The sequence below is a fragment of the Sciurus carolinensis genome, chromosome 13 (genome assembly GCF_902686445.1).
Source record: "Sciurus carolinensis chromosome 13, mSciCar1.2, whole genome shotgun sequence".
Taxonomy (NCBI): Eukaryota; Metazoa; Chordata; class Mammalia; order Rodentia; family Sciuridae; genus Sciurus; species Sciurus carolinensis.
Genome location: NC_062225.1, coordinates 19,381,553 through 19,397,999, shown reverse-complemented (window position 1 = coordinate 19,397,999; position 16,447 = coordinate 19,381,553). Strand labels below are relative to the sequence as shown.

The following is a 16,447-nucleotide window of genomic DNA, read 5'->3' as shown; positions in this document are numbered from 1 at the left end:
GGAGGAGCTATAAGCCTCTCAGGAAGACCTAACTGACAGGTCTTCCATGGTAAGATAAGAGCATGAACATATTGTCATTGCCCTAGAATCCTTGGAAATGACATTCAAGGGAGACATGCACACACCACCAGCCTTTACCAAGAGCCAGGGTGTGGTCCAAAAAATGGCAAATTACCAAAACAAAAACTTATCTGTGGCTGCCAGGCAATACCCTCTAATTTTACTCAACCATCCCAATGTGCACATTAGCATAAAAAGTTATGTAATATTCCTAAAGTATTCTGGATGATAATAATTAGCACATTGATTTTTGGAGGTTTATAATAGTCAGTTATGAAACCAATGTAGGTATATAATCTGAAAATGGTTATTTATGATTTATTTTTACATCTGTTATTCTCACAACAATTATTTATTAGTGGCTCAATTTCTGGTGGAGAATATTCACTGTGATAGGCATTTAAATTAAAATATAGATGAAGCTGTAAAAAATCTGAACACACAATGAAAGAATCTACAGAGCAGTCAAAGGCCTATCACATAACCTGTTTCTACAAATGGAAGTGGATATTCACTAGTTAAGGACATTCCAGGAAGACAGTGGCAGACAGAAATATGGAGATCAAAAACAAGGTATATATCAGTTAGAGCATAAAGTTAAGCTGTTGTAATGAAGAGACTGAAAAAGTAGAGTGACTTCAACAAGAGAGCAGTGTATTTATTTCCTTGCTCAGAAATAGGAAGGTGGTCTGAGCCAGTAGACATCCCTACTACATGAAGTCAGCAAGGTTTCAGATTTCTTCATTTGCCAATTTCCAGCCATCACAGGTACTAGGGCTATGTTCTAATTCATAGAAATGGACAAAGAGATGTAAAGGATAGGCAATTCCCTCTTTAAATGACGTGCCCTATGAATTATTTGCATCACTTTAATTTATACCCCCTTTATTGAACTTAATTCCACCAAGTTTCATCAAAGTCTGAGAAACGTTGCTAACTGGGCCACCACCGTCAGTTAAAACTCAAGGGATTTTATTATAGAAAGAAGGAAGGGGACTGGGTGTGGTGGTGCACGCCTGTAATCCCAGCAACTTGGAGGCTGAGACAGGAGAATCACAAGTTCAAAGCCACCATAGCAACTTAACGAGGTCTTAAGCAATTTAGGGAGACCCTGTCACAAAATAAAAAGATAAAATGGGCTGGAAATGTGGCTCAGTGGTTGAGTGCCTCTGGGTTCAATCCCCAATACCAAAAAATTAAAAATGAAGTAAAAAGAAGGAAGGGGTCTATGTAGTATGAGAGACGATTATTATCTGCTGCAGTGTTTAGGAAATCCTGTGCAACTATTAATGTATGATAAGGAATAAGGTTTTCCAGTTTTTCTGGTCTTAGGTAAAGAAAACACATGCTGTATTCTGGGAAGAGGGAGTGAAGTATGCAAAAAAAAAATAGAGATGTACAACTTAAAAGGCATGTAGCAACCCATTAGTATTATTGTGGTGTCAGTACTGTGGAAACTTCAAGTATAATGTCTTTACAGCATCTGAGAAATATTCACATGGAGACAAAGGAAACTAGGCTCATATTTTAAATACAATTGGTATAGAGAGATTGCCAGTTTTCTGTTCTTGTATTATATGCTATCCAAGTGATTATAAAAGAGGTTGGAAAAAAAAAGTTTATGTGAATTCCTGTGAAGTAAAGAGAAGCTCAAATGAGGAAGGCATTAGTGACATGCTTCATGGTGTATGTTTCATAGTAATAGACAAGAATCTTATCAGGTACAGTTCACAAATCTGTGTTTGATTTCAATCATCAATTGGATCAAATTGGGCTGAGATAACTATATTATGAGGTTGCAGGAGGAAAAGCCAAAAGCAAGAGGAGATGGGAAGGTGGATGAGATGTGAACTGTCTAATGACTGTGCCGCATCATGTAATATCTGTTTTCCTGCAGCAAACATAAATCTTATGTCACATTACATGGACGTAAGCCAATTATTTAAATCTATAAAATTCAACTCATCAAAAAACCCACAATTACGATCTTCAAAGGCAAAAATCATCCCTTGGAGGTCTCTAGATTTCTCTTCTCCAGAAGAACATCATCCCCTCTAGAGTTTCCCTGGTTGTTACATGGGAGCTCCTTAGCAAAAGGAGCCACAGCTAAGGAAACCAGCTACATGCTGATGGTAATCACAGTGTCTCAACCAAGTGTACGAGCACAGTTAGAGTAACAGTCCTCTTGTTGGCCTTACACATTTTCTAGACTTGGCGATGTGTGGGAATGATGCATGAGCTTCCCTACCTACCTTCCCCTTGTTAAATAAGGACCTACTGAAATATTAGCTAGCAGGTAACTGGAATTGGGAAGTACTAGTGACAGATTTTCAGTCTCATACCCAGGAGACCAGCTGCACCACAGTGACCCTGCTTTGGCAAGCTCCACTGGCAGCTGGTTAAATGTATTGCTCTTGGCAAGTACCCACCAGCTGTTCCCACCTGTGGTCACATGCAGGATCTGTCAATTAGATTCGTAAATCTGTGGGATAATCCAATCTGTTACAAAGAGCCTCATACAGGGTATGTGGCTACCAAATTTAGTGAAATCTCCTTGTAGTGTGTGATTATTTTACACATAGCTTTTCATTCTCTCTCTCTCTCTCTTTTTTTTTTTTTATACACAACCATGCAGTGCTTGAGCAAGAAACTAATTAATTGGCAAAGTTATTCTGTTGCAGAATAACAATGCATAAGACATCAGGGGATGGTCCACCCCTCAAGCCTGCTAACTCAAGAATCCATTACTTTCACTCCTTCATCTTTTACCTTCTCTGCATGGCATTATAAGCCATATAATTTACCATGTGGAAAAGTTACGTAAGTCAAAGAGCATGAAATACTCAAAGAAGTCACCTTATTAATTAGACTCTCACATAATAGGATCATAAAAATTAGAAGTGTAGAAGATCTACAGCATGAGGTCATTTTTGTCCACTGTTCTCTCTGCCTTCTGCCAAAATGGTATTATTTCCTATTGTATTTACTCATTCTTTGCCCACTTAATCAGGATATAGATTAAATATGGTGCTTCTCAGTGGTCCATCCAGTGTTATCACAAAAGGTCCCAAAGTAATTGACAGTATCTCTCTTGAATCTGTGTGATGAATCCTCACTCAGTGGCCTTTCTGCTATAAATACAGGACCTGTCCCAACTGACATGTTTGTATTATTGGACAGACTTTAATCTTAGCATTATACAGGCCCACATTTTTCCTCCGCCAAACACTATTTGCAGTTCTGTCCCAGATGTAACAACCTAATCAAAATAGAATTTCATAGAGTGCTGCGCTGAGGATTGGTTTCTAGGGGACTGAGCAACAGGTATTTGTATGTTTACTACCTTCTTTTATGAACTTGATACAATGCAATTGGCAGAGTGCAAGTTGAATACTGGAACTAGACTCATAAGTAATGAATTGTAAATAATGAGGGTTAGCCACAGCCAGAAACATTTTCATATACTCAAATGCCAGCATTCTCAACTCTAACATCATCCATGTTGAGTTAGCATAGCACAGCACATTTCTACATTGTTGTTCTCAGAGGCACTTATTATCAGCTGAATTACATCCCTGACAATGAATTCTTCTACATTCAGAGTGAAAAAGAGAGACCTTCCAATGGACATTAGAAACGGAAAAGCTTTCAGAGCCCTGTGCCCCAGAAATGGTCTGGGGGGTGAGGAGTCAAGTAAAACTACTAAAATATCAAAGTTTTAAGCTGATAGCTACTTAGGAAATAATGCATTTAGAACATGTCTTATCAATACAAAAACAATGTTGCCTAAAAGTTAAAAAAATAAAATAAAATAGGAACAAATGTGTAGATTTAAATCCTTGGCCTGTCACTAGCTAGTGGTATGAATGCAAATTCGTATCTTGACTCTTCTGAGCTTTCTTATCAAACTGAGGTTTATAACACCTACCTTCAATCTTGCTTTCAGATGGCATTTTAAGGAACAAGTTGAACATTGTAACTATAGAACTTTATAAACAGTAAAGAATGGAATAAATGTAAGGCATTATTAATCTTTCATCAGCACTGGAATCTAATCCAACTTCTTTACTTTATAAATGTGGAAACTGAGGCTCCAAGCTACTAGAAAATTCACTTATGGTACCAGATGGTACACATTAAAATTAAGCCAATAACCAAAGTCTGTCATTGCCCACTGGTGCACTTTCCTTTGTCTAACACAAAAAAGCCGCTGTTTGCAAATTTGCTTGAAGATACATGCAAGGTAAAATTGTGACATGCTCTTCCAAGAAAAGAAATCCAGCCTTGCTCTTACATCCCACTGCCCCCCACATTTTAGCATTTCTGTGAAATATTATACTTGCAAACTGGGATATAACAATTAGTTAATTGAGTTTTTGTAGCAGATGGTGGAAGTTTATGAATTGAATCAATTAATGAATAAATAAAAACAAACTGTTGCTCTCATTAGTGTCCCCAAAATATGTAAATATCATACATTTTCATAGTTCACAGATGGAGATATTGAGACCCACAGAGGTTCTGTGTGTTCCTGGGCAGGTGAGTATAATAGACAAACATTTGATCTAAAAAGATATTTCAACAGGCTGCCATGCGTTTCTTTTCTTTCCTTTCTTTTTTTTTTTTTTCTTCCTTTTCCAGAACAGAACTTAAAAGAGGCTGTTTACAGTTTTCTCTTCCTGCCTCCTTATCTACCATTTCATAATCCAATTTGGCCTTGGCATAGAACATGTTGCACAAGTTGTGAGCAGTCTAGATAACAGACAGATCTCTGTCCTTCCCTTTCTGAAAGGTCTGACAACCAGAGGGCTAGAGACAGAGAGACCAGGACCTTGGAACAAGTGCCCAAGAGGGTAAGATGAAATCTTCCATCATGTGAAGCTTTAGGAATAATCTAGAAATTCCCATTTCTGGTAGAGTTTCTGTGCAGAAGGAAGAAGAGGGCAATTGTTGAGTTGTTCGTGGCTTGGTATTTATAACAATCCTAACATCTGGAAAGTTTTGCTTCTGTCCAAAAGGAGGTCTGGAAAGACCCCATAGTTACACCTGTCTCTTAGGCCACCATGGTGGTACTGTTGCAGAGCCAGAACCTCCAAAACATTTTGTGAGACAGCCTAATGCTATTCAGAATTTTATTGATGGTTAGCACCACATTAAAGTGTCATTTCAGGCAATTAATATTTTATTTATAAATGCTTATAAATATTTATTATAAATGATTATTTAAATAGTAGCTCATGAGAAAACAAATCTATTACATTTGTATTAAAAATTCTTCAGAAGCTTAATTATAGGAATATTTAGACAAACCATTAAGAATTTATGCCGACTTTCTTGAGAAGTCTGGGATATACCCTGTAAGACTTCCCCATTTAGCTCAGAGGTTAAATTTGATAGGATGTCACAAAAAAAAAAAAAAAAGGAGGGAAAAACTCAACTCTAGTTTCCTGTCTGATAGTTTGTTAGATCCTGTCTTTGTGCCAGGGAAGACTAAAGGCATTTGAAAATCTTTTTTAAAAAAATTGTCAGGAAAGATTGGCTCACTCTAGATAAATGCCTTAGCCTTACCTAGAATCAAAATATGTCATGTCTTTAAATGTGTCTGATTAAGCATCTTCAGCTCCTTCAGCTATTTTAATCAGTTCCCAAACATGCAATTGGCAATCCTATTTTTCAACCAAGAAGAAAAATGGTTATTGCCTGCATTGATCTGTTGTAGAGCACATCACCTTACCCTACTCCATTCTGAAAATATAATTAAAACATTCCATTTGGAGACTGATGGCTTACCAAAGTATAAGTATCTAGGTGCACATTTTCCCCTTTTATGGGCCTTAAGTTTAGGGTGAAAAGAAAGTAAATAGGACAGAATTATATTAACTGGCTATAACTAATTTCTTTGTGTTGAGGAGCATTTCAATCTCTGTACATCATATATTTTCATTTCCATTAGTGTACTGTTTGATTGGACTTCATTTAACCTTCTAGTATTTGCATCAAAGCTATTGCACAAACCCACTGTCAAACTTGCATACATTTGAAGATTTAAAAGTACAATGACCAATTTGAAAAGAAAATTGCAATCCCTTCGTACTTTTCCAAGAATTGCTCTTTGGAACATTCTGTGGTTGTCACAACATGTCTCTCAGTTATGCTTAGTTTAATTGCTCTTGGTTTTTGGTATGAGACAAGTTCACTGCACTATATTATGGAGTGGTTCGAAACAGCATCATAATCCATAAGGGTCATCTTGTGAATTTTAAGGCCATCCAACCCTGTTAGCTGCTTTTAATGATCTGAAATATATTTTTGAAAACTGGCATTATTATTTGTTGTAGAGAACGTCATATGATGTAAAAAAGATGGACTGGATATTTTGCATAATCAAATCAAAACAGAGATGGGCAAGCATTGTGGAATAGAAATGAGAAATCTCGAAAGATAGTGATCTCTGATGGGCACAGCTTTGAAATAAAATCGTAATAACCTGAGGAAATCATTTTAAAGACTTTCAGGAAAAAAAAAAAGAAAAACAAAACAGGCACACTAGTACAGCTAGTTCTTTGCCTGACATTTTTTTCCCCAAAGCCACAGTAAACAATCTCGACTGCACTTAAAATGTTAACAACATTGTTTTGAAATATTTGACATAAGATCAAATGCCATAGTCAATTGTCCACTGGAAGTGAGCAATATAATATTGCTAAAAGACACGGCCTCTATATAGCTAAAGTAAGTTAACCACTGGTAACCTGGTTACAAATGCAAATTTGTATCACTTGTCCAGTTTTCTTTCTTTCTTATACCAGGAAAGCCACATCCAGTGTGGTTATGCTTTACTTCAATAACACAAACTGATATAATCCTCCAAGCAATGAGACCTATCCACCTATTCCAAAAATATCTAGCCGTCATTCCCAGAAAACTGTGATGTTGGGTTTGTTGCTTTGATTGGGAGGTCTGCTCTTTTATTCCGGAAGCGGTGGCTATTTTTGGAATTCAATTTTTTTCCCCCTTTAATCACACCCAGAATGCAATTCTTGTAACTGTACCAACGTGTCACCTATTCTCTATTTATTACATCTTATGCTTTAAATATCACCTCTGACAAACAAAAGAAAAGCAAATGTCCCTAAATTTCCTGAAGGGCTGAAACATCAAGCCCGGATTATTATTGTTTATGTCTCAGCTTTAGCAGCTCCAGTGTCTCCATGGTCTGCTGTGTGCTGGGCTGGCAATGATGGATGGCCATTACGGCAGCTTATTGGAAATGGCTTGATTTATAACCTGTTCTCCTGCCTCAGTCTAATGGCTTCATTTCTTTCCTCCAGTGCGTGATGCCACAGCCAAGGTCATTGTGCCAATGGCCTTTTGTTGTTAGTCTGCTGATGACCAGTGTGGCCAGGAGTCAGCATGGGGAGGGGTGGAGGGGGACAGGAAAAAGGAGGGGGTAAGAAGCATGGGGGCGGGGAAGCTCCAACCTTTACATTTTAATTTTTTTTCATCTCGGTCCCTGATAACTGCAGGAGAACACTAGATTAAATGCTGTCTTCTATTTGCTTCCCGTGCTTGCCAGACAAGGAGCTGCTTTATGGTCCTCAGTGGGGAAGTCTATTACTCACCTCTACTTTAAATGACCAACATCAAATATATACAGCTCCCATTAAAGCTGAGATCAATAAAAATGCCATTAAGATAGTAAAAGTTGCTGATATTAGTGAAGCCCCCAAACAAAATATTTGATTTTCTTTCAGGTTGTTAGTGAGATGGAATACGAACATATACGTGAAAGGAGAACTGGCCATGCCTATGGTCAATAATTTATCTCAGAGATTCATTCAGCCTCTCACCCAATATTTCCCTCCTGTCTATTGATTCCCCATCATTATTTGTCATAAGCTGTCCTAACTCAAGGAGAAAATATGCCCTGCTGGTCCAAGGGGAGTCATACCTGGAGAAATAGAAAGGAATTTCATTAAAAGCGAGTAAGAACTGCTGTGGCTATGAGAAACTCCAAAGCAAGTTGCTAAGACTGTTGTCAGCATCCTCAAGCAAGGAGTAAGAAGCTCAACAACATCACCCATGGACATCACGAAAACTGGACCAAGATCGCTCTGACTGCAGTTCAAGGGAAATCAAAGGCCTTTCCTCCATACGATTCACACTCCCCAAAATTGTGTGTATGTGTGTAGCCAACCATACAAACACATATAGACACGTAGGTCTTTTTTGTTTTTTCTTTTACTAGAAAGTCCTAGTTGATTTTCCCAACAGGGCTTTAGTGTTAGAGGGGAGTCAACAGCTTTAGAGATATATTAGTAAAGAGTACACACATTTATGCCAATGGCATTATGTCAAACTGAATCCCCAATAATGTATGTATGACTTTGAGAGTAGGATTAATTTTTTAAAGTATGCCTACTTGCTTAAGAGTAATTTTTAATAAAAGCACTATCTTTCATTTTAATGGGACACATGTTTACGATGTGGCATTTGATGGTAATCTTTGAAATTGGTTTGAACAATGGTTTGATAGCCTGCTTAATGCACCTCCAAAGGTGAATGATAAAGAATTTTTCTAAGTTAAATCTACTTGGAGATGACTAATTCCTCCCAACAGATGGTCTTATTTAAAATTTCTCAAACATTAACTCAGTTGAATCTGTAACATAAATTCATAGCAAGTTAAAAATGAAAGGGGCCTGGGGAATATCCACTCCCATTTCTTTATTTAATAACAGGAATGCTACTGTTAGTACAAATTATTATTATTAATCTAATACTTGCTTTATGCATGGCATCCTACTAAGCGAATTACATCCTGATACAACCTTTATGAGGTGGACAATATTCCCATTTTTATAGAGGTTTGGTAACCTGCCCAAGGTCATGTAGTATAAAATGGTGGCATCAAGATTAACAACCAGCTCTGCAAGATTTCACAGCAAATCCTAAGTGTAAAAAAATCAACAATGAGCATGGTTAGCTCAATATGAGCTAATAATATGATATTTGAAATTGGAGAATACTAAGATGGCTATTTGAAGTTAATTTTGAGAATACAATTGTGAGATTCAATAAAGAAGAATTTGCTTTGATTTTCTTTAAAAGTGAAGAACAGAGTCACATATTGGCAGTTCCAGATCTGTTTCTCTTTTATTTCCTTGCAAACAAAAGAAAAATATCAGTACTCATAATTCCAAAAGTGAAAGTCCACAATATGCCTAGGTGCATGAGGTGCTATTATAGAGATAAAAATTATAATTTACTTGGATATTTACTAACTTCAACATTTTATTTTGTTTTATCAGTTAATGCAAGAGAAATTATGCATGATGTCTTTTCCTTTCAATATTTAACTTGCTGCCCATGAGGCTATCATTTTTTTTTTTATGGCTTCAAACCTAACATCTAAATACATCTTTCAAACAGTCCTTTAAATTTTGAAACAAAACTTATTTATGAAATGACAGTAAACATTGGGCTGGCTTCCTATTGTCCAAATGTGGCGCCATCTTAGCGGAAAGAGGAGAAGGCTCAGGTACAGAGGCTCCTGGCTACACAGCTGGTTTGGCTGATCTAAGTAAACTGATGGGTTGTTCATATCCAGTAACTAGTTAGTTACAAGGTATTTACCCAAATTAATCTGGTTATAAATGTTATTGATCTCTCAATTTAGTCATATTGTCAATCTGACTCAACCGAAGGACTCACACTTGTCAAGCAACCACTCTTGTGAGAACATCCACATACATGTCCAGGCCTCATCCAACTTGACAGTTCATTCCTGTCACAGGTCCTTGTCCATCATGACATGTGGAAGAAAGGAAAGTTAAAAGAAGGGAAGGAGGGAGATACAGCAGGAGGAAAGAATAAGGGAAAGAAGGAAAGAAAAAGCAGGAGGAAGGAAGGAGAGGAGGGAGGGAGGAAAAGAGGGAGGGAATGGAGGAATTATAAGAAAATTATCCTGATATAATTTTAATAAATTCAAGTCTTCAGCTTTGAGCTTCACAGGAATGAGTCAGCTGTTCACAGACGAAAGCCATCTTCCATGAGAAGGTAAAAACAATCCACTTAAGTGAATGCTGTTTCTCCCCTTGCAGAGCCGAAACATCCAGCATTTGTTTCAGTAACAGAGGACAGAGACACTGAGTTCTCAGACTGTAGCAGAATGTCAGGACTAGAAGGCATTCAGGGAACAACTGCCTCTCTTACAGATGGGGAAACTGAGGCTCAATGATATTAATTGGTTGTCCAATGTCACTCAACTAGTGGCAGATCTTACTCTGGGATGCCCTCCTCCTAATGCCCACTTTGGTGTCCTTGAATGAACAAAGCTGCCAGTAGATGTGATAAAATGAATACCTTGATCTTGGTATCTTCTTTTTGTTCCTCTCTTCATCTTCTCATGGAAGATAATTTCACCTGGTAACCTACAGAAGCTCAGAATTGCCAGTCCTCTAGGCATAGCAACCATTTCGAAAGTTTGATAAGCACACCCCTCATATTAAGTCTATGCACTTTTAGAACATTTTACAGAACATTTTTATATCTATAACATCATGTTTTATTTTTAAATAAATGTAGGCAAGGCTGGCATAATTATTCCTATCTGATGCATGAGGCAATTTGCCCAGAAATAGTTAGGGTCACAGGGTCAGCAGAGAGCCAGGATCTTCTCTCTTTTGTAGAAGTCTTTAAATTGTACCTTTCAGAGGATGTTGTCCATGCTTGGAACTTTCAACTGGCCTTCATATTAGTCCTGCACAGCCTCTTCCATCTCTGTTGTAACAGACCCTCGTACCTCTGATCTTCCTTTGCCTTCTTATCATCAGTGAACACTTGGCCTGGACTGCTTAGAATGGAAGCAAGGAAAAACACAGGGTCAAGATTCATACAGAGACCCATACATTTGCTTATTATTAATCCTTCTCCCCAAGGACTTTTTTAAAAATATTGTTAGTTATAGATAGATACAATATCTTTTTTAAAAAATTAATTTTTTATATGGTGCTGAGTGCCTCACATGTGCCAGGCAAATGCTCTACCACTGAGCCACAATCCCAGACCCATGAGACACAACCCCAGCGCCTCACCAAGGACTTTTGCTCTTATCCTGTTAGACTTGGGACTGTTCCCTTATGTTCATTTATTCATAAAAGACAACATCTAATTCGTCTCTGCCAGAGACTTCTCAGAGCATTACAGGCATCATAAAGTTTTCCCACGGTTTTTAAAATGCTAATGGGGGAGAAGTCTTCCTGAGTCAAGTTAGCTTGGAGGGCCCACTGGGGCAGTCAGGGGTTGGGTGCTGCCATGCATCGTCAGGATGCTGTCTGTGGGAAGGCAGTGCTTCGCCCGCTGCTCCTACCACATGCTTTTTGCTGGCTCTTGGGAAATGTGGGCACTTGTACACTGAAGGTAAGTAGCAGGCCACAGATGACATCATACGGTAAAGAGATGAATGCATAGAGGGTTGAGAAACAGGGCGGTAAAGGTCCAAAACAAGCTTGGTCTCTGTTTTCCTGTTTTCTCTTCCCACAATCTTCTTCATTAATCACCCACACATTCATCAAACTGGTTAAAAATACCTCCAGAAAATTTCCACCAAATTCTTAACCCCAATGAGTTAACATAACATTTATTAAAGAGTCATGAGTAAGTTTCAAACAAAAGTCATTGGTCAAGGTTTAGTGAACTAGGGAGAGTTCAACAAAATTGTTTAGCCTTGCAGTTGAGGTTTTCACATTATTTGTGAGACATGTCGAATTTTAAAAGCAAAAGCAAGGCATGGATCTGTGATTTGGAAGGCTTTTATAATTCTTTACTCGCCCTCTTATCAATGACACTGATATAGCTTGCCACTTTATGGTAAAGACAAACTTGATGAGGTAATGGACACATTTAATTAATGAGGCTGTAACAAATAAAGTATTGGCAATGGTAGGCTAGAGGAAAATGGATTTGAAATAACAAGTGCAAACCATTTGCTAAGTTAGGATCTTGAGAATTAAATAGAGCATCTGGGCGGAGCATAAATGCAACACCACCATGCCATTACTCAGAAAATGAAGGTAAACAAATGTTTCTAGTTTAAGAAGCACAGAATCTCACAGTCAGCAATCCATCCAGTAAGGTTCAAGAACTCCTGTGCAAAGAATGGGGAACTGCTGTCATTTTGTACTCAGTGCCTCGGATATACTCCCCTCCCCTTACCTAGATGCAGCTGAAGAGACAGGTAGTATTTGATAGCACCTTGAAAAGCTGAAACTCTTGATCTTTTTTCACACACCTGTCTGATTAGTGAGTTTCAGGTTCCAGTTTCATATTCTTTTCTGGTTAGCAAATGAATGAAAAGCCCTGTGGAGTCATAGTGTGTTCAAAATCTCCAGGCACTTTGCAAATATAAACTTCTGATCTTTACAGCACTTGTAGCTTAAAAAGCATTTTAGGGCTTAGAAAGCGAGTCATCAGCATCAGAGAAGAATGACAAGTTAATTCAGTGACCCTATGAAACATGGTGACAGCAAAGCCATCCTATTCTTGCTCCAGTTGTTGAAAATATTCTGTGTTTTTACCCCACTGCAGGTAAAAAAAAATCATTATTAAAGGGGGTTTTCCACTCTTGCTCCATATCTGTCCTAATGTTAAGTTGCCCAGTGATCCTGATAACTGGAAATTCAAAATCTTCTACCTTCTCATTAGCAACCAAAGACTAGAAGGACTATGACTTGGTAGATCTGTGACTCTTCGAAGACATTACCACTCTGTGATATCCAAAGTTGTGGTTGAGAGCTCAGGCTTTATAGACAGGATTAAAATTCTTGAAAGCTGCTTGAATGTCAGCAAGTGTCATGGTTTGGACACATGGTATCCTCCAAAAGCTTGAATTAAGTTTTCCATTATTATTATAGGCTTACTTTTGTAAGAAATTATATAATCTACCTATTGGTAAGTCAATTTACTACCCTATATCTTTATCTATATAATTTACATGTATATGGGCATGTCCATAATTTGTGAACAACATAAATAATTTGTTCACTAAATCGACTCCTTTTGGGGCACATTGTCACCTTGGATGTGTTCTGAGGAACAATCTGAGTCTGAAGGTGGGCAATGCTAGGCAGATTCCACAGAAACTAAGGCTATATTCCACCCTAGAGCTGATTTCAGAAACAAGTGGTAAAGGAAGCAGCAGTCATTCTGTAGTCTGTCTGTTCTGTCCTCTGGGTGCTTTGAAGGGAAGAGAGAGTGCCTTTCTCTCTAGGCCTTGGCTTAACTGGCCTATTTCATGGCTGGACAAACATAGGCTCCTCAGCCTCTTTTATATCCTTGAATGAACTGTAAGTATCCAACAGTGTGACATAAAGCAAAGTAGGAGGCTGCTGCCAGTGCAGTACTTTAAAAGAGGATTGCTTCCCAGAAAGGGTGGCCTCAGCCCCTGGCGAGAACGATAATCCAGCAACAAATCTCCCCAGGCCCACGGAGCACTGCTATTGAGGGTCCATTTCCTTGGGTCGTCGTCTCTTAGACTTCATTCCCAGCCCTAAGTGAGGCCAAGTGTTGAGGATTGGCAGATTCAGAGGCATTCCTGCTGATAGAGGCATTTCTGTGAAGCCACAGGTCCTCAGACAACCTTTCTAGTTCTTGATAATGTCTGAAGTCCACACGTCTCAAGTTCAGAAAGTGCTGCTGTTGACAGGCATTTGTGCGGAGCCTTCCAGATATCTCCAAGCCATTGGTACAGCCTAATAGCAAGGTCTCTGCTGGAAGCACTGCTTTTGAGGGGTGCATTTCTATTGGGCTACTGCCTGCCAGGTGTCCTGTCTTATCCTCAGTGAGAAGGAAAGTCCAGCCAATCTCTTCAGTTCCAGGAAGTGCTGGGGTATACCGCCTTCCAGAAGCTATGCTCTGTCTCTTATGAAATCTGCAATACAGCAAATCTCAGGTTCAGAGGTTTTTCTGATTGAGGGTTCTTCTCTTTCAGGGATTCTTTATTTGTGTAGGTTCAGCTTCCACTTCATCTTTCCAAATCTTCCTTGAGGTCTAATGTCCAGCTCCAAGCCTTCCAAGACATGGAGAACACTGAAGTTGAAGAGGATATTTCTTAGAAACTATTGCTCATGGCGTGCTCCTTCCAGTCCTATGGGGAGACCTAAAGAAAAGTAAGAAGTTGCCTCAGGTTCACAGAGTACTCATAAGAAATGGAGTAATTTCAAGGAGCTCCCCGTCAGATACCTCTTCCAAGTCTTGGGGAAACTGAACACTAGCAAGAAATCTCCTTGGTACCAGAGAGCAATCCTGCAGGTTGGAAGAATTCTGAAGAAAAGCTGCCTTCCAGACCTCCTTTCCAGGCTTCAAATAACCCTGAAGATCAGCAACAGGTCTCTTCAAGTTGCCCAAGAGAGGAGGAGGCTTGAGGGCAATCCTGGCTGGTGCCCTCCAAGAAGGTCAACCTCTCTAAAAAGTCAAGGCTAAGGCTCTGAAGTTCTCATTAAGAGCATTACAATTCTTACCACCAAATGGTGGAATTTACCATTTCTCCTCCCTGATAAAAGATCCAGTTCTAAGTTCTCTGACTCAAAGATGGCGCACAACAGGAGAAATTACTTAAGGCTCATAAAGTCAAAGTTATTTGATAGAATGACCAAAGAGAATGCTACATGTGACATTAGTTCAAATTAACTCTACCAAAGTTATCAGAAATTCTCAAGTGAGAATTAAAATACTATCAGCTGTTCAAGTTCACCCACCAATGGGGTTGGTGCTGAAACCACTTTCAGAGTCTGAGAAGAATCCCTTCCTCGCAGAAGTGCAAAAAGGAGGAACAAGACGATTCTATCAGGCTTCCTTTGCTCCCCTTGTGCTCCATTCGTCATCCATAGCTGCAGAAGGATGCGTCTGAAGAAGAGCTGGGCAGGGGACTCTCAGGTACCACAAAGAAGCTCACCACTATATTTGATTGGCAGCAAAGTAACTGGACTGTGCCAAATCTAAAGTTTTAACCAAGTAGTAACCCACTTTCAAGATCCCAGAAAAGGTTCCTAACCTTCAGGCTAATCACGCCATTCTAGAGTCAGTGGATGACCATAGTCAGGCAACCTTTGTTTTTAAATTTTCATGTTCCAAGTCAGACTCCTCCCAATGTCTTACAATCAATATTCATGACCCTCTCCCTGCTTGGCTTAGGCTACTTCTAATAGAAAGTGATCATCTCAGTTCTGTATCCATCCAAATTTACCAAATATATCTCCAGTTCTTCTTACTCCACAGTTACTTCTTAAGTCAGTGGTTCTTAATCTTTTAGCATTCACCAGAATCATTCAGAGCACTTGCTAAAAGACAGATTGCTGGATCTCACGCCCAGAGTTTCTGATTTATCAGGTCTAGTTTAAGGCCCAAGAATTTGAACATTACTAATAAGTTCCCAGTGGATGTTTGTACTTCTAGTTCAGGGACTACATTTTGACAACTACTGCTTGAAACCAATGCTGGACTCACCACTTCCTGCCTAATATGTTTTATTATTATGGGTTAAATGTTCCTTCATTATATGGCCTATGTATCATCTGCAACAGAATCGTGCCCATTTTATAAAAAGAAATAAGTGTATTTTCTGCTCCCCACTCAACACCTACTGAATTAAACTTCTAAAGAGGAGAGGGCCTCAAGAATCTGAATTTTTAACAGGTTTTCATAACTGACTTTGATATACTATGAAATCTAATAATTACTGGTAAATGCCTTACCTCTTGGCACAAAATATATTGTTTTTAAATTGTTATTCCAAGTATCATATCTCTTTGTCATATTTACAACTTTATAAAGTATTGCATAGTATAAGATACTGTTTGAAAATATTTTAATTCAAATTGATACACTTGTAATATTCTTGTTGTTAATAATAATCATAGAAATATATTTTCCCCAAAATAAGATAAATCCATTGAGGTCAGTTTCTCTGTATATTTTTGTTTCCTCCAAGAGCTAATAAAAACTGAACACAAATTCAAACAACATTGGCATTTGTGAAATAAATAAAAACGTGTAGAATTGCCCCTCTGCGTCTGTGGATTCTGCTTGCATTAATTCAACCAATTGTGGATTGAAAATATTCAGGAAAAAAAGGTTGCACCTATACTGAACATGTACAGACTTTCTTGTCACCGTTTCCTGAATGATGCAGAATAGCAATCATTTACATACCATTTACATTGTATTAGGTATTATAAATAACTTGAGATGATCTAAAGTATACAGGAGAATGTGCATAGGTTATATGCAAATATTATACCATTTTATGTAAGGGACTTGAGCATCTGCCGAGTTAGATAGCTGCAGGAATCCTGGAACAAATCTCCCAGGTATACTGAAGGATGACCGT

General features: G+C 38.4%; 1 long non-coding RNA gene across 1 annotated transcript; it reads left to right on the top strand.

The window, feature by feature from the left end:
* Positions 1–4,874: 4,874 nt before the first annotated feature.
* Positions 4,875–16,115, top strand: LOC124963438 (uncharacterized). Its single transcript, XR_007104738.1, has 3 exons — positions 4,875–4,913; positions 7,815–8,278; positions 14,051–16,115. It is a non-coding gene; the product is annotated as an uncharacterized LOC124963438 (long non-coding RNA).
* Positions 16,116–16,447: the final 332 nt, after the last annotated feature.